Here is a 26,390-nt window from a genome sequence, read left to right on the forward strand (position 1 = left end):
CCATGCAGTCACTTATGCAATCACAGGCACTCATGTATAGTCATTTATATATGCCAACCCTCATATGCACTGTATTTTACATATGTACTTACTTGGACATATAGCACTGAGATATCCATTCACTCACCAACACACCTATGCACACAGTCAACCGCCCATACAGTTGTTTTCACATGCACTCTTGAACTCATAGACCAAGTGAATCAACTGCTCACACATGTATGCACAGAGTCACACACCTCCTAGCCACACACACACACACACGCAGCCTCACATACAAATACTTGGGCAACCAATCAATAACTCATATAGCCACTTATATAGCTACTGATCAACACATGCAGCAGCTTACACAACAACAGACATAATGATGCACACATTCAGACAGTTTAGTCACTAAGCCATACATTCAGTAAGACACATTTAATCACTCACTCATACAGTCAGTCACGCACCTACTAAATACTTCATCCAGACACTTATACATCCACTCATTCTTCAATATGTAAAACATATTTAAACTTTACAAAAACACACAGACACTGGATAATGTCATCAGTGATGTCATCAGTGATGTCATTTGAGATGTCATCAGTGATGTCATCAGTGATGTCACTGACCATGTCATGAATGATGTAATATGTGACATCATCAGCAGTGGATTGCGGGCGCGCGAGTTACAGTGAGTCCAACTAACTATAATGTGGCAATTTCAATGGTTTTGTATGAGTAAAAGGTTCAGCTAACTATAACTGGTGTGAAACCTATGGTTTTTTCAGTGAATATAAATTTATATATATATATATATATATATATATATATATATATATATATATATATATATATATATATATATATATATATATATATATATATATCACGCTCCTCTGGGAATGTCCAACAATGAGCGGCACTCATGGGCGTGCGAGGTGAAAATTAATTACAGGCACCTGACTTTCACCACCGACGCATTTCGTATGATAACTTCCTCATGGGCTTAAGAAAGTCAGAGGGGTGCATTGTGGTGCTGGGAGTCCCTTCATGTTGCGATTATCGTTTTCCACAAATGGGCTGCATAATATTTCGCATGTATTTGGTGATCCAGTCCTTTTCCATCCAAAATAGATGCCCCCCCCGCTCCAGTGCTTCACAAAAGGCCCTAAATGAGCCCTTCTCATCGCTCACATCCTCAATCCTTACTTCGTCCCCACCATCTGAGCTCTTGTTCCAGCGGAGCTCGGTGTCCCCCACAGCAGGGGTGGTGCCAACTTAGCGGCAGGACGGCCGCTCTTAAATCACGCTCCTCGGGGAATGTCCAACAATGAGCGGCACTTTGAGACAAAGCAGCTTTTCTCCAACAGCCTTTTATTGGTATGGGCGTGCGGGGTGAAAATTAATTACAGGCACCTGACTTTCACCACAGACGTGTTTCGTATGATAACTTCCTCATGGGCTTAAGAAAGTCAGAGGGGTGCATTGTGGTCCTGGGAGTCACTTGATGTTGCGGTTATCATTTTCCACAAATGGGCTGCACATTATTTTGCACAAATTTGGTAATCCACAGTCCTTTTCCATCCAAAATGTATGCACCCCCGCTCCAGTGCTTCACAAAAGGCCCTGAATGAACCCTTCTCATCGCGCACATCCTCAATCCTTACTTCGTCCCCACCATCTGAGCTCTTGTTCCAGCGGAGCTCGGTGTCCCCCACAGCAGGGGTGGTGCCAGCTCAGCGGCAGGACGGCCGCTCTAAAATCACGCTCCTCGGGGAATGTCCAACAATGAGCGGCACTCTGAGACAAAGTAGCTTTTCCCCAACAGCCTTTTATTGGTGTGGGCGTGCACTGTGAAAATTAATTACAGGCACCTGACTTTCACCACCGACGCGTTTCGTATGATAACTTCCTCATGGGCTTAAGAAAGTCAAAGGGGTGCATTGTGGTGCTGGGAGTCCCTTCATGTTGCGATTATCCTTTTCCACAAATGAGCTGCATATTATTTTGCACGTATTTGGTAATCCATAGTCCTTTTCCATCCAAAATGGATGCACCCCCACTCCAGTGCTTCACAAAAGGCCCTAAATGAGCCCTTCTCATCGTGCACATCCTCAATCCTTACTCCGTCCCCACCATCTGAGCTCTTGTTGCAGCGGAGCTCGGTGTCCCCCACAGCAGGGGTGGTGCCAGCTCAGCTGCAGGACGGCCGCTCTTAAATCACGCTCCTCGGGGAATGTCCAACAATGAGCGGCACTCTGAGACAAAGCAGTTTTTCCCCAACAGCCTTTTATTGGTATGGGCGTGCGCGGTGAAAATTAATTACAGGCACCTGACTTTCACCACCGACGCGTTTCGTATGATAAGTTCCTCAAGGGCTTAAGAAAGTCAGAGGGGTGCATTGTGGTGCTGGGAGTCCGTTCATGTTGCGATTATCGTTTTCCACAAATGGGCTGCATATTATTTCGCACGTATTTGGTAATCCACAGTCCTTTTCCATCCAAAATGGATGCACCCCCGCTCCAGTGCTTCACAAAAGGCCCTGAATGAGCCCTTCTCATCGCGCACATCCTCAATCCTTACTTCGTCCCCACCATCTGAGCTCTTGTTCCAGCTGAGCTCGGTGTCCCCCACAGCAGGGGTGGTGCCAGCTCAGCTGCAGGACGGCCGCTCTTAAATCATGCTCCTTGGGGAATGTCCAACAATGAGCGTCACTCTGAGACAAAGCAGCTTTTCCCCAACATCCTTTTATTGGTATGGGCGTGCGCAGTGAAAATTAATTACAGGCACCTGACTTTCACCACCGATGCGTTTTGTATGATAACTTCCTCATGGGCTTAAGAAAGTCAGAGGGGTGCATTGTGGTGCTGGGAGTCCCTTCATGTTGCGATTATCGTTTTCCACAAATGGGCTGCATAATATTTCGCACGTATTTGGTAATCCACAGTCCTTTTCCATCCAAAATGGATGCACCCCGCTCCAGTGCTTCACAAAAGGCCCTGAATGAGCCCTTCTCATCGCGCACATCCTCAATCTTACTTCGTCCCCACCATCTGAGCTCTTGTTCCAGCAGAGCTCGGTGTCCCACACAGCAGGGGTGTTGCCAGCTCAGCAGCAGGATGGCCGCTCTTAAATCACGCTCCTCGGGGAATGTCCAACAATGAGCGTCACTATGAGACAAAGCAGCTTTTCCCCAACAGCCTTTTATTGGTATTGGCGTGCACGGTGAAAATTAATTACCGGCACCTGACTTTCACCACCTACGCGTTTCGTATGTTAACTTCCTCATATATAAATGTGTAAGTGTGAAGAGGCCACACATCTTTTTACACCACTCTGCAAAAGCACCTGTTGACGCACTGCAGGTGAGGCGATGATGACTAAAGTAGACTTATTTCCCCAAGCAGCAGTGCACCAGGAGGCTCGTTTGCAGTGTGTGGGGCTTACTGGAGGCAACAGGAGGGCTAGCTGGCCCCCAGAGACCCTCTAGAGGCAAGTTGACTACATCCCCCAACAAAGAGTGCACCAGGAGGCACGTTTGCAGAGTGGTGGACAAAGGGGACATGGCCTGTTTTCAGAACTCAGCAATCCTGCTGTGTGGGACTTACTGGAAGTAATAGGAGGGCTAGTTGGCCCCCAAGGATGTCCTTAGGGTCCAACTATCCCTCCTAATACCTCCACTAAGTTTCACACAGTGGGACTGCTAGGTTTTCAGAAGCCAGGAAACCCTCCTGGCACCTCCTGTAAGTCCTACTCAGCAGAATTCCTGAGCACCGATAGGAGGCCTAGCCCTCTTTCTCCACCACTCTGCAAATGCGACTGCTAGTTAAAAAAGCATAGACATTCACTGAAAACCCACAGGTTTAAAGGAAATTATTGTTAGAATTTAGCATTTAAAAACCCTTAGAAATTCATGGAAAAAAACAAAGGTTATAGGGACGTTATAGTTAGGCTGACATTCCACTCACACAAAACCTGAAATTCAGCAATAACCTTTGTTTTATTCAGTAAATTTTAAGTTTAAAAAAAAAGTAAATTAATTTATTTTGCGAGTGTATGTTTGGTAGAATGATTGTATAATATATCCTGTGTGCAGACATTATTTTGAAAAAGTTTTTTTTTATTATAACATCATCAGTTCCTGTAACTCTCACATTGAGACATGTTATGTTACCAGCAATCTATTTTTAAGGTGTAATTACTCTCACAAAAGCTCTGTGAGATGCTCACTGGATACTCTCAAGATTGTAGAGATATAAATGTAATTGTAATCTATTGTATACAGTTCTTTTATCATATTTTCAGTTAATATTTAATGCTAATGCATAATAGAATAGTCATTAAAATATGGTTGGATATATATATATTTTTAAAGTGATTTCTCTTGCAAAACACTCGTGGGAGCCGCCGAGCAATCCCCTGTGTGGAGTCCGAGGGGGCTGCACTTCATGTTCGGTTCTCATGAAGCACTCAGAAGAGTGTACATTTTGAATTACGTTAATAGCAGTGTTTTCCTGTAATTTTGAAGAAAAAAAGTTAGAGTAGTTGATTAAGTAAGAAAAATGTATTATGTATTATTCTATTTAAGATATAAAGCAAACATTCTATGACGGTCTCACAACATTACTGCAAGAAACTTAAAAGAATTCCAGGAGAGGAAACACACCCAAAGGAAGGATTCTGATTGGTTAACATGGATGGTTTATTTAGAAAAAGAAGATTCCCTCCTCTTTGCTTTCTTTCCTTATTGGAGTTTGATCAGAGTAGACATATCTGGCTTGCTCTCTTTTCCTGTTTGCCCTCCAGTACAACGTTGTCTTCATCAAATTCTGATAAGCAGCCAGGGGCAGTTGCACCAGTTCAGTCACCTTAGCCTGCCAAGGTATCCTGGTTGTGGCAGTTCTTTAATATGAGGCCAGGTGGCAAAAAGGTTTCTGCAAAGTATGTCATCTGTAATCTTTGCAAGAAGGAATTCAACTGTGGGAGAAGAAACAAACCGTATAGTATGAGTACCACAGGTATGTGGAGGTACCTTAGATCTGTGCATCCACAAAGGCCTGCTCAGGTAGCTAGCTCATGCTACGGTGCTAGCAACTCTTCAGGTGCTTCCACATTATTTGCACCTGGAGATACTGTGCCTGCACAGGTACTAAGTGCAGAAACAGACAATAACCCTACTTATCTGAATAAAGCACTATTTTGTAATATGCATCAGTTACATACATAAAAATACTAACAGTGTATATAGTGTAATAAAATGCAATCCTTCATGTAATTGTGGGGATAATGATTGAATTAGATTTATGAATAAAAACACGTTTATGTGCATGAGACCAGCATTGGTACATAGCACCCATTGATACTCAATTATTTGTTTTCAGTCAATTTCTTATTATTGGGGGATCTGACGAAACTAACTGCCACGTCCCATAGGACGATTATACACACCCTGCTGACCTTATAGATTTTGGAAATTTACAGGATATTATATATTCAAAACATTAAATTAAGATTTAACTTCGGTTATTGACCCACTTATTCCAGCTCCCCCACATTGCAATATTCCTTTTCGATGAACTCGCAAGATCAAGTGTGTAAATACGTTTCGCTGAGGAGACCAATTCTAATATCGTTGGGGATTGAGGGGAGATCCATTTTATACAGATCTCCCTTCTTGCAAGCAAAATTAATAAAAATAAAAAAAACTTGTAATTTAGAAAGATTATGACTATGAGTTTCCTCCGGAAAACCCTCAAAGATAACCAAGATCAGGCTTACCTTAATTTCTCTCCCAATCACTACTGTGAGAATCTTACCACAATTGGACCAGAAGCCCTGAATTTAATAACACTGCCAAAACATATGTATATCATCTGCATCATCAGAGGCGCACTTCGGGCATACCCTCTGCCGACTTCCTCCTAATTTCGAGAGTCTTTTCGGGGTCTAATACGCCCTATAATCTTCCCATGTGACGGTAGCAGTTAGTTTTGTCGGATCCCCTTTGATTTATCAACTCGGTGGCGTGACTCTATTCAGGGGGTCTGAGAATACACTTTTGGCTTGCCTATAAACTCTTACCTATTTATAAATGAGGACCAAAAAAAATTCTTATTATTGGAAAAAGTTTAATAATTACATAGTCATTATCCTTGGTAGTCCACATAACCAATACGAATATAAACTTTAATGTATTTTCTCTCCTTAAATCTATAAAGGTGTTTGCAAATGTGATTTTTGTAGAACTTTGGTTGTAGAAATATAAGATAGGATTTTTGAAGTTTCCAGGGTAAGCTATACTTTACTATAAGAAAAGCATAATCACATTCGGGTCAACTATATTAATTGTTAAGGTAGACTGTGTAATTACCAGAGTTGATCCAGTGTCCATGATGAAAAATAATAACCACAGCAGTGTATGTTTTCTTATGAATTGATATCTGACCAGTTTTAAAGTTGGTGATATAAGTATTGATTGTGCAACCATCAGCCCTGCATCTTTGCAGCATAAAAATTAGATATTTCGAACTGTGTCTTACAACCAATGTAGACAACAGTTCTGATGTGCAGTGCGGGCAAGAGTTGTTCTGGTCAGCTTTTACAAACAGTTTTTAAAAAGCTCGCACCTTTTGCTGTCAGTGCAGTTGTCAAAAACACATTCTTTGGCTATGCAAAATTATTTTAAAACACTGAAATTCTTGTGTTTAAGTTAAATAATGAATTTGGATCAATTCAATAATGTTCTTTTACTGTGAATACGAACGTACTAATAGTATAATTTAATGTTTTGTAGAGAACACGTCCTTTATCAATATGGCACTCATGAAACGGATCGAGTACGTCCTTTACTAAAATGGCATCTGTATTGTCCTGATATAAGCGCGACTTAAAAGTCAACCATGCTTAGCTTCCACCATTATTTTTTACTCTTGACATGAAGAATTATTTAAGTTAGTCTGAAAAATGCATACATATTAGGCAAATAAATATATAAAGCAACAAACTGTCGAGTCCCATTAGTAAACATATTGGCATCTAATTTTAAGATGGCGCTCGTGTTTTGGATAGTTTGCGTCCTCTATCAAGATGGCCATCACAGTTGTTAGACAAAGGCCGTCTTTTGTGTTAAATGACACAGGTGTTTCTTGTTATACTACCATAATATAAAAATGGGTAGTAACATGGCTCTTTGTTTCGACGCAGCCAAGCAGATGCGATGAGGACCGGTATCAGCTACCGTGCCACTTTATTGGTAGGTGAACTAATCCCTGTAGAAAAATAATGATGCTCGCTAAATCTCCATTGCAAATGTGGTAGTTTACAAACTTTTTTTTTTGGTCCTCATTCGCCTTTTAACCATCGTCGACAAACCGTCTGTTCATACCCCTACTCAACGATCTGATATAGCATAGGTTCTTTTATTAAATTCTCTTGATACCTTCAGCCTGTAGGGGTATATTTCCAGACCGACATGCTACTTTCCTTCAGAAAAAGAGGTTAGGTTTCACTCCCACTTGATCTGTACGAACAGATGGACTCTTTCAGTGTCCTGGGGGAAGGCCCAGCATAGTCCAAGGAGTATCCAATAGGCATAATCATTGGACCCGCCCTTCATTATTACATATTCAAGATGGAAATAACATGACACATATAAAGATTTTCTTAAACTATTTCCAGTGAAGCAGCAGGACCCAGTATGCAATCTTCAGTCGACTACCAGATCTAGCCAGGCCCATCTTAGATGTGTCATATAAAGAAATCAGCCAATCGAATGTTTAGGAGGATCAGGGTCTACCCACCATTTACAAATTTGTCTCCTTGCCAATAAAATTGCGTAAAATAAAAGAGATCTAGGGTTCTCCAAGGGGTGGGGGGAGGAGGGTTAGGGGATTTCGGGGGAGAGTCTGTGATTTGGGCAGGAGATTTTAATATCTTTCTGGACCCTAAACTAGATAAATCTTCAAACAGCAGGGCGACAGTTCCTTCAAGACGTCTCTTTTTTCAATAATGTCCGCATTGGGGCTCAGTAACATCTCGGGCCCCATTAGTGCCTGAATAAAACAGGCCCCCTTCCTATTCAGTCGCCAAAACGAAAGTCTTGTCCATCTCGAACCACCAATCAATTTTTTAAAAGTACAATGACCTACTCCAAGAGGCAAACTCTGCAACACAGCATAGGACTCACCTTAATTCTGCACTAATACATGTTTCTCTTTACTAAATTACGATATGCTAAGTTTAATCAGACCACGAATCAACATCCCTGTGCTATGACAGCCTAGTGGTATCAAGCCTTGATTCAATAAAATGTGCTGCTTACGATGTTTGTACATTTTATGTTTTTATCTTTCCAAACACCAGCTCACACACAGGAGCAAAGCCTTGTGCGTGGATCCAGCAGGCACTGTTGAAGCCTGGAGACAATAACCAGTGGGTGAGTCCTCCTTGAGAATGTTTCCTCTGCTAATCCTTTAAAATTCTTGTTCTTTCACAGGGGCAATAGTCATCATAGCTCATTGTGGACAATCACCACAGCGGTTTTTAATATGTGCCTGTCATGTAACTGTCCTTCATGCGCCTTAGGCGTTCACAGACGTTTTAGAATTAGTATGCTTTGGAGTCACCATGAGACATTGTTGATATATGTGATCAAGTACTACATCACATCTCCTTTAACTCTTTCTTTCTCCCCTAACAGGTAGATCCAGGCAGGTTAAAGGTAATTTTGGGTACAAGATGTTACCCGAGTGTGCAATACTTTATGCCTCTTACCACAAATTGTAGATAGCTTTTTTCTTAGATCCTGAAGAATCGCAGGGTTACTATACCATTAGCGAGAAACATGTTGACCCACGTATTTTAACAAGGACACCAACAGGTGAGGATACTCCTTCGGCGAGTGCCTTGTACACCTTTTTCATTAGGACAGGAGACCCCCAGAATAAAATGTATCCTTCTAGGTACTCCCAGTCCTAATTTACACCATACCCGCACTTCACCATACGGCAATTGGATAGAAGATCTCCGCCAAAGAGCCCCTTTTTAGGGAGCCCATTGGGTATTTCACCGCCGACCCAATGAGGAGCAGCCCAGATGATGAAGCATGACACCTGCAAGGGTGCGTGAGGGCATTATGATCCAACATATGGATCCCCCCATGCTCTTTTTAGAGTATAGTGGGTCCAAGTCAAGTGTGACTCCAACCAGCACCTTTGAGTGAGGAGCAGCATAAAACCCATTGTTGCAGAACATCTGGAGAGAGAGGACAGGACAACAATTGGGAGTATCCTATAGGAATTTTTAAAATAAACATAAGTCACAAATTGACCATATCCTGCTCAGTTATAGTCTTAGGGACAGAGTAAAGGATATAAAATATCTGCCATCACATCTGTCTGATCACTCTGGTATCTTGTTGACCTTAGATTGTATATAGGCACAACAGGCTAGAACATAGTCCTTTGATCGTACACTGTTACTCGAAGAGGAGGAAACAAGTCTTCTCTCTAGCGAAGCAAGTCTATTTTTAGAGACCAATATGGGTACAGCTGATATGAATATAGTGTGGGACACCCTTAAATATTTTTTGAGAGGTATTATAGCTAATAGGTAGAGCTACAGGAGTAAAAAATATAATGAAGAGATTTCAGCCCTGGAACAAGAAATGAGGAAAGTCGAGGCAAGAACGAATAATCAGGTGGGAATAGGCCAAAAGGAAGATCTTGACAAATGTAAAATTCTGAAGGAAAAATTGGAGGGTATTCTTCAGGGGAGGCTAATGCGTAGATGGGAGGCCAGCAAGATTGCCTACTTTGAATATGGGGAAGGAACGGGGAAGCTACTTGCCTGGAAAATTAAAGCAGACCAGCTGTGGAACCATGTAAAGGAAATCTCTGGGGGTAACGGGGCAGCCTCCATATCCTCGGATTAAGGTATTGGAGAGGCTTTCCTGGGATATTTTCAGGAGATATATATATATACACAGAGACCTCTATAAGAGATATTACTAGGGTAAGAACATGGTTGGAAAAATTACCTTAACATCTATCAGCGCCGAGCAACAGTTAGACCTAGAACAGAGAATAACGCAAGAGGAAGTAAGGAAGGCATTGGCAGGCGGTAAAAGGGGGAAAGCTACTGGTCCCGATGGACTGCGAGTTGAATTATATAGATCACTCGGGGAGAGTATAATCCCAATACTAACTCAACTATTTAATAGAATATTTTTGGAAAGGTCTAGCCCACCTGCATCATGAATGATGCTACAGTAGTCCTGATTTTAAAACCTGGTAAAAATCCCTCGAGCTGCCGATCATATCGCCCCATTTCGCTTTCAAATGCTGGCTATAACATTTTTACTTCCATTTTAGCTACTAGGTTGGGGGTGGTGGCGAAGGACATTCTTCATCCCGACCAAAAGGGGTTCTTGAACGGGAGACAATTTGCAGACCTTACCCGAGATCTGTTTGGTGCAATAGACATCGCTTCCACCTATTCACTTCCCCTGACAGCTTTAACGAAAGATGCCACTAAGGCTTTTGGCAGGGTAAATAGGAACTATCTGTCAGAAGTCATGGGAAAATTTAATTTGGGTGTCAAGTTTGCCGCACCATACAGTTGCTATACCAGGAGCCATTGGCCAAGCTTTTGGTTAATGGTAGTCTTACCAAGGCATTTAGTATCACCAGAAGGACTCGGCAGGGATGCCCTCTCTCCCCCCTGTTGGTTGATATGTATAACAAGACATTCGCACAGAGGCTTAGAGAAGATCGTCACATTGAGCTTTTTCGACACGGGGATTGGGAAAGGAAGGTGGCACTGTATGCGGACGACATACTGATATTATCAGATGATTCAGATACAACCTTCCTGGCAGTTATCAAATTGGCGGAGGAATTTGGGCAGGTCTCAAGATATGAGATAAACACCAGGAAAACAGAAATGATGACCTGGAACATTTCGGGTATGGTACATCACACAAGTCATAACATGCGATATCTTGGGGTTAGAGTTATTCAAGACATAGATAAATTAGCAGAAGTCAACCTAACACGAGTCCTACGAGATTGTCACAAACAGATGAAGACATGGGCCCATCTCCCTTTATCCGTCTTGGGGAGGGTGAATCTTGTTAACATGCCAATATTACTCAAGGCCACTTTTCTTTTTAATACAATCCATCTATACTTCGATAAACGTATTATAGAAAAAATTTCAACGAAAAATATATTATTTTATTTGGGCATATAGATCCAGCAGGATAGCCTGGAAAAAGCTATGGCGTAGGAGGGAGAAGGGATGTTTCGCGCTACCTCATCTTCAATACTACCCGTGGGCTTTTCAACTCACATATCTCGGATGTTATTAAAAATGCCTACTGACGCAGGGGGAGGAGACATGCTAATGGCTATGTTAAAAGGGGCGGGTCTATTGGAGGAGGGTTTTATGTTTAAATTTGGTGACCCAAATTTTTTAAGAAAGTCAAATTGAAGGTCCTACAGGGATTTTCCAGAAAATGGGCAAGATTAAAAAATCTGACAGGTCTCAACTACTTTTCTAATTTAGCGCCACTCTGGGACTCTCCGGGCTCGCCAGAATGCCTTCGGGGCAAGCTGGCGATGCCACTTAAAGATGCTGGACTAGAAGTATGGAGAGATCTGGTTAGCAATAAAACTTTCATCTCATGGGAAGATCTAAAGATGAGCGTGGGCAGCGGTCTCTCAAGATTCAAGTATATTCAGCTACATAGATGGGTACAGTCCCAGATCAGACAGAAAAAATCTATTGGTGAGGGAAATAGTCTAGAGCAGCAGTTAGTGGAATGGTCAGTAGGGAAGAAGGATGTTTCATACTGGTATTGGGCCAAAGAAGAGGTGGTGGATGGGGAGTTAAAGCTGGCTAACAAGCTCTGGATTGAACAGATGCCAAGTGTAGAGTGTGACCTATTATGGCAGGATTATTTTAAAATTCTCTTCAGCTTAGTTAAACCTGCATGGTTGAAGAGGAATCACATTTTCACGGTCCATCGAGCATACTTATGCCCCCATAGGCTATCAAAAATCCTTAAAGGCTCCCAAGTCAACTGTAAACAATATGGCTTTGTAGACGTTTCGGACTCACACATGTTCAAAGATTGTCCCTCAATCGGCGTATTTTGGGATGAGGTACAGATAACAATGGAGAATATTCTGAGAGTACCGATCCTAATGGACCTGACTGATAATTTTTGGTCTCAACAATCATATTGTAGGACCAGCTAGATCTCTTTTAGTTTACAACCCTCTTGTAAGCTTTTTAAATTTGTTTAGTCTCTCCCCTGTTAATGAATTGAGATTTGAAACGAAGAATATGTGTTGGGGAATAGTCCTTCAGCCCTCTCTCCTACAAACACTCTCCTTTTCTAAGATGGTGTCTTCTGTATGCGGATGAAGCCGCTTGTAGTCTGTTTCTTTGGGACCAAAGCATTTGGTAGCAAGACATGTTAGTGTCTATGTTGAATCCTGAATCACACTCTGTTATTTAGCAATGATATATATCGAATTGACAATGTCGATATCTATCTTTTCGGGTCATTGATACTAATCGGATAGCTTTTATTGACTGTGGTTATGCGCTGGTTTAAAAGGATGAATGTTTATTTACTCTCATTTCACAAGTGCCTTTAAACCTATGATCCCAATAAAACTGTGGGTCGATTGCGTTACAATTTGAGATACATTGTGCATTATTTTTTGGAATGGTGCCCAAACAATTTTTAAAAATATGTCAAGACTTATTAGGTCCGAATCATAGGCACAGGAAGAAATCTAATAACCGGGTAATACTGATGGATTCTCGGTCTCATTTATAAAATTGCGCATAGCTGTATGAGTTCCCAAATATAAAAACAGGGCTCTTTTGGCTCTAATGTTTATGAAGAGTGGATGAATAGACATACTAGTGATCTGACAATATTGTAAGGGAATTATGTGCTGATACTGAACCATTGGGCTTTGTTATGTAAATAAAAACAGTGTTCTCTTAGTAACATAATGTAATTGGTCAGAGAAGAATATAACCTGCAAGCACAGTGGTCTTAGCAATTTGTTATCATTTTCTGTTTATTCATCTTGTCGCGAGAGTTATGGTCACTATGCACTGATTTGTAAATAGAATGTAGAACTTAAAAACTGTAAATATTGTATATATACATAATAAACTAAATTATTATTGTTTTAGGTTACTGTACAGATTTGTAACCCTTTTGTCACATGAACTAATTGTGGACATACTTACTTTGAATGTGAATGTACACCTTGAACTGATATTAGAGGTATGTTGCAATGTACAGCTGACATTAAATTAATAAATGAATAAGGTTTAAGCCCCTCTCTCTGTAAACTTTTGGAAGTATAGCTTGGGATGCTTTGATAATTGATTGTACTTTTCTCCCAAATGGGCGAATATTGACTCCCCTCTTATGTATAGCTAGCTCTTGGATAAGTTGAATAATTTTGTAAAAATTGTGATGATTTATGCACATGCGTCTGCTCAGATATATGTATGTATATATTTTTTAAATGTTTTTGTATATGTGTTTTTCTATAGCCTTGAAGAAGTCCCTGTGGGGACGAAATACGTAGGCTAATTGGATTGTGAATATTTGATTTTATCTGCTTGATTTACTCATCACTTTCAATAAAGAATTAATTTTTCAAAAGAAAACAAGCATTCATGGCATTTTCTTCAGATTACGATTGGTTTAATTGCTATTGGTTTGCACTAATATTTCTTTGTGTGTGGAAATACTATTTCTCATGTAGTTTTTAAAAAGCCTCTGCATTGCAATCTGGTACTGTAAGGTACACAAATCGTTCTGATTGAATATCTGTTCTGCCTGAATAGCGACAATGGACAAACATTCATGGTTTTATGAAGTTTGTTGTACCAAAACCATTAATTGCAATACCCTCATTTTGTAACACATTTATCACTACGTTAAAAACTCTTATGCATCTTGTTGCATGTTCAAAGTGAACTGTGTACCACCATTACAGTGGTCAACCATATCATGTATAAATGCAATATAATTACATGTGTGCTTTTCAGTGTGTACTAAACTGAAGAGAGTTGTCAAAACTTGACATAAGGGTTTCTCTTTGTTTAGTACAATGTTTTCAACTACTGGCTGTAGGTGGAATAGAACATTAAGTACTTCATTATATTAACATGAAATTCCAGAAGTGCTAGAAAATAAAAAACCTACTACTTTACTAACTTCATTAGTTTTTAGCATTTTCAAAGTCGTAGTAGATTCGTCACTTTGTTTTGAATCTTTTTAAATATCTACAATCTTGGAACTTTTTCACTTTCTATAACTTGAATGCTAGTCAACAATGGGATATAAGCTGAGATGAGGAGCATAGATTTCTTACAAATGATTGCACTCTATCACACATGATGGTACAATCCTGACAATGTCCGCACCTGTGATAAAGCAATATAAAACATTCCTTCTTTAAAGACTGTGTGTCTATATTTATAATTGCTGCATCCAAACTTGGTGACAACATAGACCAAACACAAAGGAAACTGTTTTCTTTTCACATGCAGATCTTTCACCAGGAGAAACCTGGCAGTGCACCTTCTAATTTCTTTTTTTTCCTCAGTGTGATCAAATGTAATATGAATATATCCTGTTCTTTTGGGATGTGTAAGGAAGTCTATGACATTCCCCATTGCACCTTTCACTTATCCCTTCTCGAAGTTTAGATATCTTTGCAAAATTATCCTGCAATTTAAGGTTTAGAGTCTTGTCTAACCCAGCAGTTTGTGAAACTGTTTTCTCTAGTGATTCCAGTTTCTTTACCACTGATTGACATAGTGATAGGTTTAAACTTGATGTTTCATTTTGTCTTTACTGATAAGAGTAACTACATCCGGTTTTCCAAATGAAGCATTTCAAAGTTAAATTGTGCATACTAATTCAATATTGGCATTAGACACACAATCTGTTTCTGAGTTTTCATAATGTGCTGCATTACAGAAGCTGGTGACTTCTTATGTGGGAATAGAGACCTAAGCATGCAAGAAGTAACAGTTTTCTTAGTTGTTTGCTAATTATTCCTTTTCTGAAGTATTTTATTATATTGGCATACTCCAACTCTGCTGCCTGTTTCAGATTTTCTGCAGACTCAGCTTATTGGACATTTAATTATATGTTCAGTTCCAATACTCCTTAATGATTTTTAGTTTCTTCATGAACAACTTTTTAAAAAACTGGTTGAACTTTGACTGGCGTCAACTATAGAAGGTCACCAAAAACTTTGACGTGTTTACCACCCAACAAAACATCATAATCAGTTCTGAGGTAATCTTGCATCCACAGATGAATGAAAGCTAGCATAAGGTTTGATACGATTCTCATCAATAATTAGAACTTTTAATTTGTTGAGACCTCTGGACCCTTTATGACAAGCATCACCAGATAACTTTAGATTATCTAGGTAGTTGCCACAGGCAACACAAGTAGTCTGTGCAATGTGATTCTGTAAATGTTGTGAGCAGCGAGACCAATAAGAGCAATCACAACACATGATAGGTCACAGCTCATTTTTCTTTAAACAAATGGAGTAATCACTTTAACCAGAAAAACGTTTCCTGCACTTGCCTGGCCACTAACAGAAAAGTGTTGACTTGAATGTTTTACTAGTACATTCAGACTTCTCATGTAGCAGTCCATGCGCTACAGATTTAATTTCTAAAATAACATTAGTCATACTTCATTAAGTTGTGAGATAACATTTTCTAAATCAATGCTCTCACTCCTCACTTGACCTATAGCATTTGTTAATTCATTCATAGCTAGGGATGCCTCAGTTTCAATGATAGGCTGGCCAAGGGGATCTTGACTATTAGGCCCTCAGCCCTGGCAATCTTGTAAACTTTCGATTGTTTCCACCTGTTGAAATTAACCATTTAACATTTTCTGATATGTGGGAAACACTTCACATTGAATGCTATCTTTAACTGCTGTAGTCTCTTCCCAAACATCCTTAATTTCTGTCTTTTCTGACTATGTGATATATAAAGTGAGATATCTAGGTATAGCCGGGGGCGCAAGAGGGCGCACTGCGGAATGGCTGGCTCCTGAGGCAGCTCCGCCGGACGGGTGTCTTTAGCCACCGATACCGCGATGTAATCATGGCCGAAATACTTTGATCTTTGCCACACGGGCGTCGGAGCACTAGCGGAGCAACTGGCGGCGGTCGGCAGACTAAATACACGTCAACTCCCGAAGTTACGGACCTTAAGAGATGCGACCGGGACCGAGTTCCAAGATAGCGGCGCCTGTGGGGCAACTCTGACTCTGTGTGCGGCGCCGTGGGGTGACTGGCATGGCGTGCACCGGCATCGGGATGTCCCCAGAACTCTGAGCGGCGAATTGGCAGGGTGCCGCTCCCACGAACGATAACACGCACCGCCGGGTGAGTTTGAAACACTGTGCGTTCCACGGGGCACAAGATGGCAGCTGCGCTGAAACGCATCCACACTGAAGGCGCGAACTGTCTGCGACGAGCTTCTGCCGCCCCCTGATTGCCGATGTTGGTTTCCAGGATTTGGACGGCAGACCCGCATCACGCTCCGGACTCCCTCAGGTACTAACAGAAAAAAACGAAAACAAAAAAAAACGGCACTTTGAAGAAATATTCAGCAGAGGATAATATAGTGCTGGGGGTAATGGGACTAGGATGCAGATCGGCGTGACACATGTGAGAGAGTGACTTGGCATCTTGGTATTGCTCTATTGCATTATTGGAAACCGCACTTCTGTCGGCACATGTGGGGGAAAGAACTAGGGACCGACTGCCGAGCTTCACCACTGCGCACCTTGATAGGTGTAACTATCTTCCGCCCTGACACGTGCAAAGAGGGAGTCTGCCCTCATTCCAGAACGACGACAACACACAGCCCCTGTGCATTTGATAATTTGTCGAGCAATATAGCGACTGTGGCGGCCATGGGCAGACAGCGAAACGCTGCTTGAGACGTGTTTGATGCAAACGCATATCACCGCGACTGACCTCCCGCCTTTTTGAGCTACCCCCACATCTCTCCTACCGCCGGATGAGCGCAGTGACCCGACGGGGACATGCTCTCCACGCCACCCCGCGCCTTACTAGTGGCACGTCGAACTCGCCAAACAAGATGGGTAAACCCGAAAAGCAACAAACAAAACTGCAGTTTGAAGCGAGGAAACAGCAGAAGGAGGCCACCACCGTGTCTGAAACGGCTGGGGACAACGACACAGAGGAGGGCGCCGGTATGGAGGGTGTGCTCCGAGCCATACAACGCAGTCTGCAAGAAATGAACGGCAAACTTGATACCCTGGCCCTGCGAGTAGATCATATGGCTGCGAAAATGGACAAACACGGTGAACGGATCGTTGAGGCGGAGAAGAGGATATCGACAGTGGAAGACACTTCCAACACCACTGCCAAGAAATGTGACAACATGGAGAAAACTCTGGAAGCGCTACACAGCAAGGCGGAAGACTTAGAAGCAAGGTCCAGGCGCAATAACATCCGCATAGCGGGCCTGCCGGAATCGACCAACACAGAAAGAATGGAGCAATATGTGGAAACACTCCTTAAGGATCTATTCGGAGCGGAGGAATTCTCTGCGGTGTTCCTGGTGGAGCGAGCTCACAGATCTCTAGCGCCGCAGCCGAAACCTGGTGCCCCTCCGCGTATCATCATAGCCCGTCTACTGAACTACAGAGACAGAGATACAGTCTTACGGCGTGCTCGAGAAAAAGCAGATATCACACACCAAGGAAATAAGCTCGCATTCTACCCGGATCACACCATGGCTGTCCAACTGGCCCGCAAAGAATATCAAACGGCGAAGAAAAAACTGCGGGATCTGTGTATAGAATACTCCATGCTGTATCCGGCGAAACTGAAGGTACTGCACGCCGGACATTCAAGGGTGCTCCCCACACCGCAGGCGGCACATGAATTCATCAAAACGCTGGGAAAACGGAGACTTGCGTCGGATCAAGACGAACAGAATGGCGATGAGGACTAAACGTCTTACTGCAGGTACTGTTGTCATATTGCTCACTGGGAAGGGGTGTAGGTTCACACACGCCCTCTTGTCCTCGAAACTCAGAACTACGATTGAGCTTCCTTACTAACTATTTGGGTTATATTTGGAGGGGAGGTGGCCTGACCTCAAACATTATCACTTCCTGGCACTGTCTGCACTGGGAATAGTTGGTACTCCCGGTTGGCTGGATAACACTTACCTCACTGACTTCTGCACCTAATATTGAGGTCCTGCAGGAGTGTAACGGGTCAGGTGTCTGTTCTACTTTAAGCAGAATGCATAGAGATTGCGGAGGACACCCTGAACTATAACTGCTCTATTAGATATGGTGTGGACTGTGGCAGCTCCCTGAAGGATATACTGTCTGGGATCGCAGTGTGAACATTTGCGGGATGCTGCAGTCGGTGGGTCATCGTGGTGACACTGTGAATTCATGATTATAGAACTCTGTGATACAGAAAATGACCAGTTGTGGCACGACACCCGTCCACATCCACTATGTGGATGGAGATGTGGGCAGCTAGTTGACCCCCTAAAAGGGTGCTTCCCATCATACTGTTGTTTCGAATGTTGTTGTATGCAGGGATATGGCTTTGGCAGGGTTGGGTTGCTGAAGTGGGAGGGGGGAGGGAGAGGGGGTTGGGGAATGTTGTTTTTAGATCGCTGCACCTGAGAGGCACTGCAAACTCTAACTCACATAGCACCAGCACACTGGTCGATCTCCTTATACTGGTCACTTTGGCGCTTCACAGTTTAATTAGGGCACATCACGTGGTAATGGATAGGACATATACAGATCAATGTCAGATAACGTGAGGGCGGGACTATTGAACATTATCACCTGGAACGTTAGAGGTCTGAACAACCCCAAAAAAATCAGCCAGATATTCACATACTTTACTAGACTCCAGGTAGACATTGCCTTTCTACAAGAGACGCATATTGCTCCCACAGCACCTACTACATTAGGCAAACGATGGGCTGAGGCAGTATACACCTCCAATTACTCTTCCTATGCTAGGGGAGTTGGTATATTAATACGCAAAGGGGTTAATTTTCAGGTCTCCAGGGTATTGAAAGACGCGGAAGGCAGGTATATCGTAGTGATTGGCCAACTTCGAAATCAAAAGATAGCGCTTATAAACACATATGGCCCCAACGTAGATGATACGGGTTTCTTTACTAAACTTTGGCAAGTTATCACTGATGTCCAAGTGGGAAACCTTCTATGGGGGGGTGATTTCAACATAGCATTACAAGATGGACTAGACCGCTCCCCAAACACGATGGAGCCCCACAGAAAAGCACTGGCGGAATTGCAGGATATCATTACGGATTTACGGCTTACTGATATTTGGAGGGCGAGATCCCGGGCCAACTAGAACCCACACACATCACCACAGCGCACAATAGCTGGTCGAGGATAGACTACTGGTTGGGAACTAGTGAGATCTCGCTGTGGACCTCCTCTATCAAACACCTACCGCGCACATTGTCTGACCATTGTCCGGTGCTTCTGTCCCTAGCACTGCCGCACTATAGCCCTCCCCGTTCGCCTGGAGATTCAATGCCACTGCACTTCTTGACTCTGTGTTCACTGACACTATTCACAAAGCGATTGTGGAATATTTTGAGATTAATGCGCCGACTACAGAAGATAAGGGGTTACTGTGGGAGGCTTTTAAGGCAACGATACGGGGTAGGTGCATCAACACCAATGCTGGTATCCTCAAAGACATCAGACGGCAGTTGCACGTCAGGGAAAACAAACTGAGTGATCTGGAGAAACGCTATGCACACACGAGAGACACTACACTATTGGCGGAAATCAAATTGACCTTGTCGGAACATCAGGGTTATGCCACTGACGAATTGAAATATGTTTCCAAAAGGGGAGTGGCAAGGGCCTATGGGGAGGGTGGTAGACCTGGAAGGGCACTAGCTCAGAAGATATGCACTGGTCACGCCCCGCAACACATAAATGTTATACAAGACTCTGCAGGTGTGGCACAATATGGTATAGAGAACATACTGAATGAATTTCGGTGGACATATGGCCGACTGTACACCTCCCACCTGAGCGTATCATCCACCGACATTCTAGGCTACATGGAGGATGTGGAGTTGGCGTGGCTATCGAATGCTCATAGAGCGTACTTGGCCCGTCCCATAACTGTTGAAGAAATCACTGACATGATTAAAGCCCTCCCTAATGGGAAAGCACCAGGCCCGGATGGCTTTACGGCCGAATTTTATAAGGCATTTGCTGATTTACTGGCACCGCACTTGCTCAGAATGTATGGTGAGGCACATGAAAGGCAGTCACTCCCAGAATCATTACGGGAAGCTATGTTAATTACATTATTGAAACCTGGGAAAGATCATGAACGCTGTGATTCCTACAGACCGTTATCCCTCATAAACGTCGACACTAAAATAATAGCAAGTGTCCTAGCGGCACGGCTCAAACCCCTGATGCCATTACTAATTAGACCAGATCAATCGGGATTTATAACAGACAGGTCCACGACACATAACACTCGTACATTATTCGCACTCTCACATTATTTAACACCTGAAACCAAAGCAGCGGCAGTCTTACTGGACGCCGCTAAAGCATTTGACACGATAGAATGGACATACTTACATACAGTACTTCAGCGCATGGGCTTCCAACCCATATTTACGCAATGGATCAGAATGCTTTATACAAACCTTACGGCCCGCATAAAAGTGAACGGATATGTATCAGAACCGATCACAATTAACAGAGGTACTAGGCAGGGATGCCCCTTGTCACCAATGTTATTCGCACTGGTGCTGGAGCCACTTGCGTGCAAAATTAGACAACATCACCATTATTCTGCTATCCAACTTCCTACACGGCCATTACACATCTCCTTATATGCTGATGATATGGTGCTATATGTCAAAAACCCAGCTGTGAACCTTAATCCCCTACTTCGGGAATATATTAAATTCGGACAGCACTCGGGCTTGCAGATCAACTGGTCAAAATCGGAAATATTGGCACTGACAGACAGCACTACACAATTCCAGTTAGATTACCCATTGGAATGGCGAGACGACCCCACCCGCTATTTGGGCATATGGTATCACAGAGATCCGGAAATAGTGATACGTACCAATTATGGAAGGGTTATGCTAGACCTGGAGGAGAAAATAGCCCGATGGAATAAGTTGCCACTCTCACTAGCAGATAGAGCTGCCATACTAAAGATGGTGCTGCTACCTAAATTTCTGTATCTTTTTAACAATATTCCTATTAGGCCTCCGATGGCGGTATTTCGCAATATAACTAAGCTGGTGCTCAGTCTTCTCTGGGCAGGTAAACAAGCAAGACTGGAGTTACAGACACTCACACTGCCCTATTCGAAAGGCGGGTTCAAGGTACCGGACTTATATCTTTATTATTTAAGTGCACAAGCGCAATTTGCGCATTACTGGTATCATGAGGTCCCCTTTATGTCGCATGTGGCGGTAGAGACAGGAGATGCTCAGCCCATTCCCCTGACAGCCATCCTCCCACACAAAAGACCGCCATTGCACTCCCGAGATATAAACACAATTGACGCGACTAACATGGCATGGTATTTGATGGGCAAGAAGGCAGGAAAGCTACCACTGTATGCACCGGCTCTGCTGCTGACACATCACCCAGGGCTTTCGGTCACACAGGAGGACGTGGGCATGAATCTGCTGAGACAAGCTGGCATAGATAAGATGGGGGACCTGTACGACGAAGGCACATTTAAGTCATTGGGTGAGCTGACCTATATAAGCAACCCTACACTGTTATTTAGTTTCACTTACTACAGACTACAACGGGCAATTAAAAAATTGTACAAGACATACCCGATTGAACCCCCGCAAATGACCTCACTCCAGTATGTCATTACGGCGCCTACGGCAGCACACATGGTCTCTAGATTATATACCAGGCTGCAGGAGGATATAGCGGGAAACACTGAGAAAATGAGACAAAAGTGGAATGACACAACTTCTGCACAGATCACCATAGAGGAATTGACGGGAACATGTATGTTGACTGACATGCTGACCCCAAACGGGAATTTACGAATAATTCATTATAAGTACTTACATCAAATGTATTACACGCCGCATAGGCTATACAAATATGGTCTGATCCCTGACTCTAGATGTAAACGGTGCGAAGCGGAAGGGGCAGATTTCATACACCTTGCATGGCACTGCCCGAAAATAGCAGACTACTGGGTTCAGGTAACGGGGGCAATAGGCGTTATGTTAGCCACACCCGTTGATTGTACGATACGAACATGCTTACTGGGTTTGGTCCCACAACTCAGGGCCTAGAAAAGGAAATTTTGTGTGATCGCACTATTAATAGCGAAGAGGAGGATATCTATTAACTGGAATAGCTCGAGATGGCCAACGTTGAGACATTGGTTGGAAGACCTGACTTATTGCAGAGACACGTTGGCAACCTATGAAGAGGAATTGCCGGCTAGATCTAGGCCCAAAGACTATTGGTCCTATCTAGTTGCTTACCTGCAAGAGACACAGCTGTCAGGTCCCGAGTAAAGTGATACGCATCTGAAACACGAACTAAATAATCGAGACACGGTGGTGTATTTTCAATTCTCTTTCCTTTTTATTGCTTATTAGCTATGTGGGGGGGAGGGAGAGTGCTGTGGAGCAGTGATCAATGTTATGGTATAGGTTGTTTTTTGTAACAGTTTACGAGTTTCCTACTAATGAAAATTAGTTCTACCAATGGATAGACATGTTTATTTGCTCCACAAGTGTGTTATATCTGCTACTGATGTTTTCAAACTGCCGCCGGACCCCCGGGTTGCCGGTATGAAGGCTGTGTTAATGTCTAACGATCAATATATACACGAGTGAATGGAGGTGATGCTGCCGGCCCCAGGGTTGTAGGCGTGAAGCTGTGGCACTTGTATACGATTGAATAAAGATGGTTGAACTAAAAAAAAAAAAAAAAGATATCTAGGTATAGCCATAGAATTATCTGCTACAAACTGAATATCCATGTTGGCATTCCACATGAACAAGATTACTGGATTGTAATCATTGATAAGTTTTGAAGTCTCACTTCTTTTCAGGTTATGTGTATGTGTATTTTTGTAGGTGATTTCCTAGTAATAGTATGTTTAACTCCAGACATAAAACTGTTCACTCTTCCTTTGGAGATTACATGCCATGGGAATCCAAACCAAGACCCAGTGTAGTATTTCCATTTCGCTCTGTATCTCCGTCAACAATATTTCCCACATTTATGGGACTAGAATTGATTTACTTCTTGCCTAAGAGTTCTGTTCTGAGACTCTTCTGGAATGTCACAAGTTATATATTGCTCATTGAATGAACAACACTGAGTCATCTATGTCTTGACCCCACTTTGGTGCATCTTTCACCCACAATAGCATACATATATATACGGTATTCCTCTAATTTGGTATCCTTTTCTCCAGAAGTCCGCAGCCTCACCTAGTGGTGTATTCTTTGTGTTGTATCTGCAAACATTTGCAAACATTTGCAGAGTCAATGGAACACAATTCACCTGCAGACTTAGAATCAATGCCTGGAATGTTCGCATTAGCATGTCTGAGAATCATGAAGATGAAAAATGTATTGTAAATTTTTTTGTACTTGTATAGCGCACAGCTACCCGCAGTGGGTTTCCCGGCGCTTGTACGAATACCGCAAGGGAACCCTTCCTGGCTTTCCCTGTGAAGTTTCCACTCCTGGGCACCCCCATGGTGCAGACCAGGCATCCCTCGCGTTGTGGGGGCCGTTGTGGAGACTAAGCAAGCTATTGCCCAGAGTTGCAGCATGGGACCCATGATCAGAATAGGCACTGAGGCGAGAATATCCGGTCAGGGGAATTAATGAGCCCGAGACCCGCCTAGGCGGGAATCGAACCCTGGTCCCTGGCCAGAGCCCTCCATCGAGGTCTGCCTGCTCTAACCATTGAGCCACACTTCTCACAGAACATCACAAGCATACTCTTCACAGCTCAAAGTAACAAACCAGGTAGGTACACCTAGATTGCATAACATTTACTTTAGCTCACCATGGCGATGAAACAAATGTTTATTGGTACCACGTTGACAAGCCATACTATTCATTGGGCTACTTTCAGGTAATTCATCTTTACCATGTACTTTTTCCACAAAATCTCCTGCAGTGATGTCAAGTTGGGGTGTGCGGAACTCATGGAGTTTTATTCCGTGGAATTCAGAAGAGTTAAATAAAAACTCCATGCAATTCTCCGGCGTTCTGCCCACCCGCCATCTACAAAGCACATTGGATCCTAGGGCATATTTCTGAATAAACTACCACAAGCGTCTAAAAAAGTGGCTAAGGACTCACCTTGGGTGCTGCTGAGTGGCTCCAGTGCTGCCCAGACACTGGATGCTGGGGCCCAGCCGGCATGCTGACATTCATAATACCACTCAGGTGGGGGCAGGCAGGCTCTGATTAGTTCTTCTTGGTGCTGAGTGAGGCATAAGGGGGAGCTGAAGCTCAGGCCAATGGATGCTTCAGCTCAACGACCACTGCAAGTGGTTCCCACTCCTTTTCCATGGGGTGACTGGAAGTTTCTCACTTCTTTTATGACCCGTGACTTCACTTTACCCCCGGGTGGGTCCAGGCAGCCACAGTTATGCTAGCAGCTCCAGACCACAAGGGAGTTGCATCCGAATGGAGCTGGGCCCTAAGCAATCGAACAACAGGCCTAGCAAAACATTGCTTGGGGTACTCTATTTGTCAGTCATGATGCAAATGATCTTCCTTGCCCACCTGCCTGCGCTGATATTGATCCACTGTGGCTCACGTGGAGTATGGGTTCCGCAGTAAACGTACCTGCTAGGTAGGTAACATTCAATATCTGAGTATACACCCATCAGACCTGATGGTTTGTTTGAGAGGCCTACCTCTCAAACAAACAAAGAACAAAATCAGCACCTTAGAAAAGAATCGCCCCTATTCCCGAACCATGAGAACTCTCAAACAGATCATACAATGGCAATGAGGGTAGCGCCACCTAACAACCAGGAGTGGGATGAGACTGAGGATGGAGAGACAGTGAGGGTAGCGCCACTCAACAACCAGGAATTGGTTACGACAGAAGACATCAGCCTTCCTACATCCCGAACCCTCGTCAGAACCATACCACCCTCGTACACACCCACATTAACTAACGAACCCACAACAACACAGGACCTATCTAACTCCAGCAACCTCCCCACACCTCACGCTAATACAACACCAGCGGCGCACAGATCCTCAACCTCTAACACGATCCTACCAACTCAGAACATATCCAACATCAACGAAGCACCGAATGGAGACGGAATAGACAATCAAAAAGAGAAGATAAAGAAAATGGCAGGGCAACGAAGATTCGTGCCAAAAAGAAGAAGAGCTGAGCGGATGTACAGATCGGCCGCCCCAAAGAAACCCCACCAGAACAAGAAGGACTTTATTAAGCTTCAGAAACTTGTGAGCAAGCTAACACAAGCCACTATGAATACCGTACAAGCGATAGGAAAAATCGAAGAGAGGATGGAGAACATTGACGCCAAAGTCACGGATATCCAAAATCTCGTACAGTCCTCACACAGAAGGAACATCGAGGCGAACATGCGTTTAATACAGAGAGACAACCGACCAGACAGGGCGAAGTCACTATCTAAAGAGGAAACGTTGGCCTTAATCCGAACATATGACCTATCGGACCACAAGGAGGAAGAGAGAATCCAAACAGTCCCGCTAGACGCTAACAGAACAGCGAGGAAAAACGAGAGAACTTCCAACCCCCACAATCTACAGCACATACAGCTAACACCAAAGGAAGCGGAAAATGTGATCGCCAGTAACAAAGAAAAACACCTATCCTGTCTATTACTCAACTGCCGGTCAGCTACCAAACATGCATCGGACATAGCGGACCTCATCCTCAACAAGGACATCGACCTGGCAATCCTTACAGAAACTTGGCTTACGGAATCCTCATCCCCAACCATGGATCTATTGATACCACCGCAATTCAACGTTCTCAGACTGGATAGACACGGAAAGATAGGGGGAGGGATAGCATGCATTCATCGATCTGACATAGAGGTTAAACAAATTCAGGCCGACCCGCTGGAATCATGTGAGTATCTTGGTCTTAACATAAGATCATCCAACACTCAATGGTGCAACCTGCATACTTTCTACCACCCACCAGGAGATAACACAAAGTTTATAGCAGAGCTAATGGAGATCATAACAGCCAACTC

This window comes from Lissotriton helveticus, chromosome 1_1 (genome assembly GCF_964261635.1).
Source record: "Lissotriton helveticus chromosome 1_1, aLisHel1.1, whole genome shotgun sequence".
NCBI classification, from domain to species: Eukaryota; Metazoa; Chordata; class Amphibia; order Caudata; family Salamandridae; genus Lissotriton; species Lissotriton helveticus.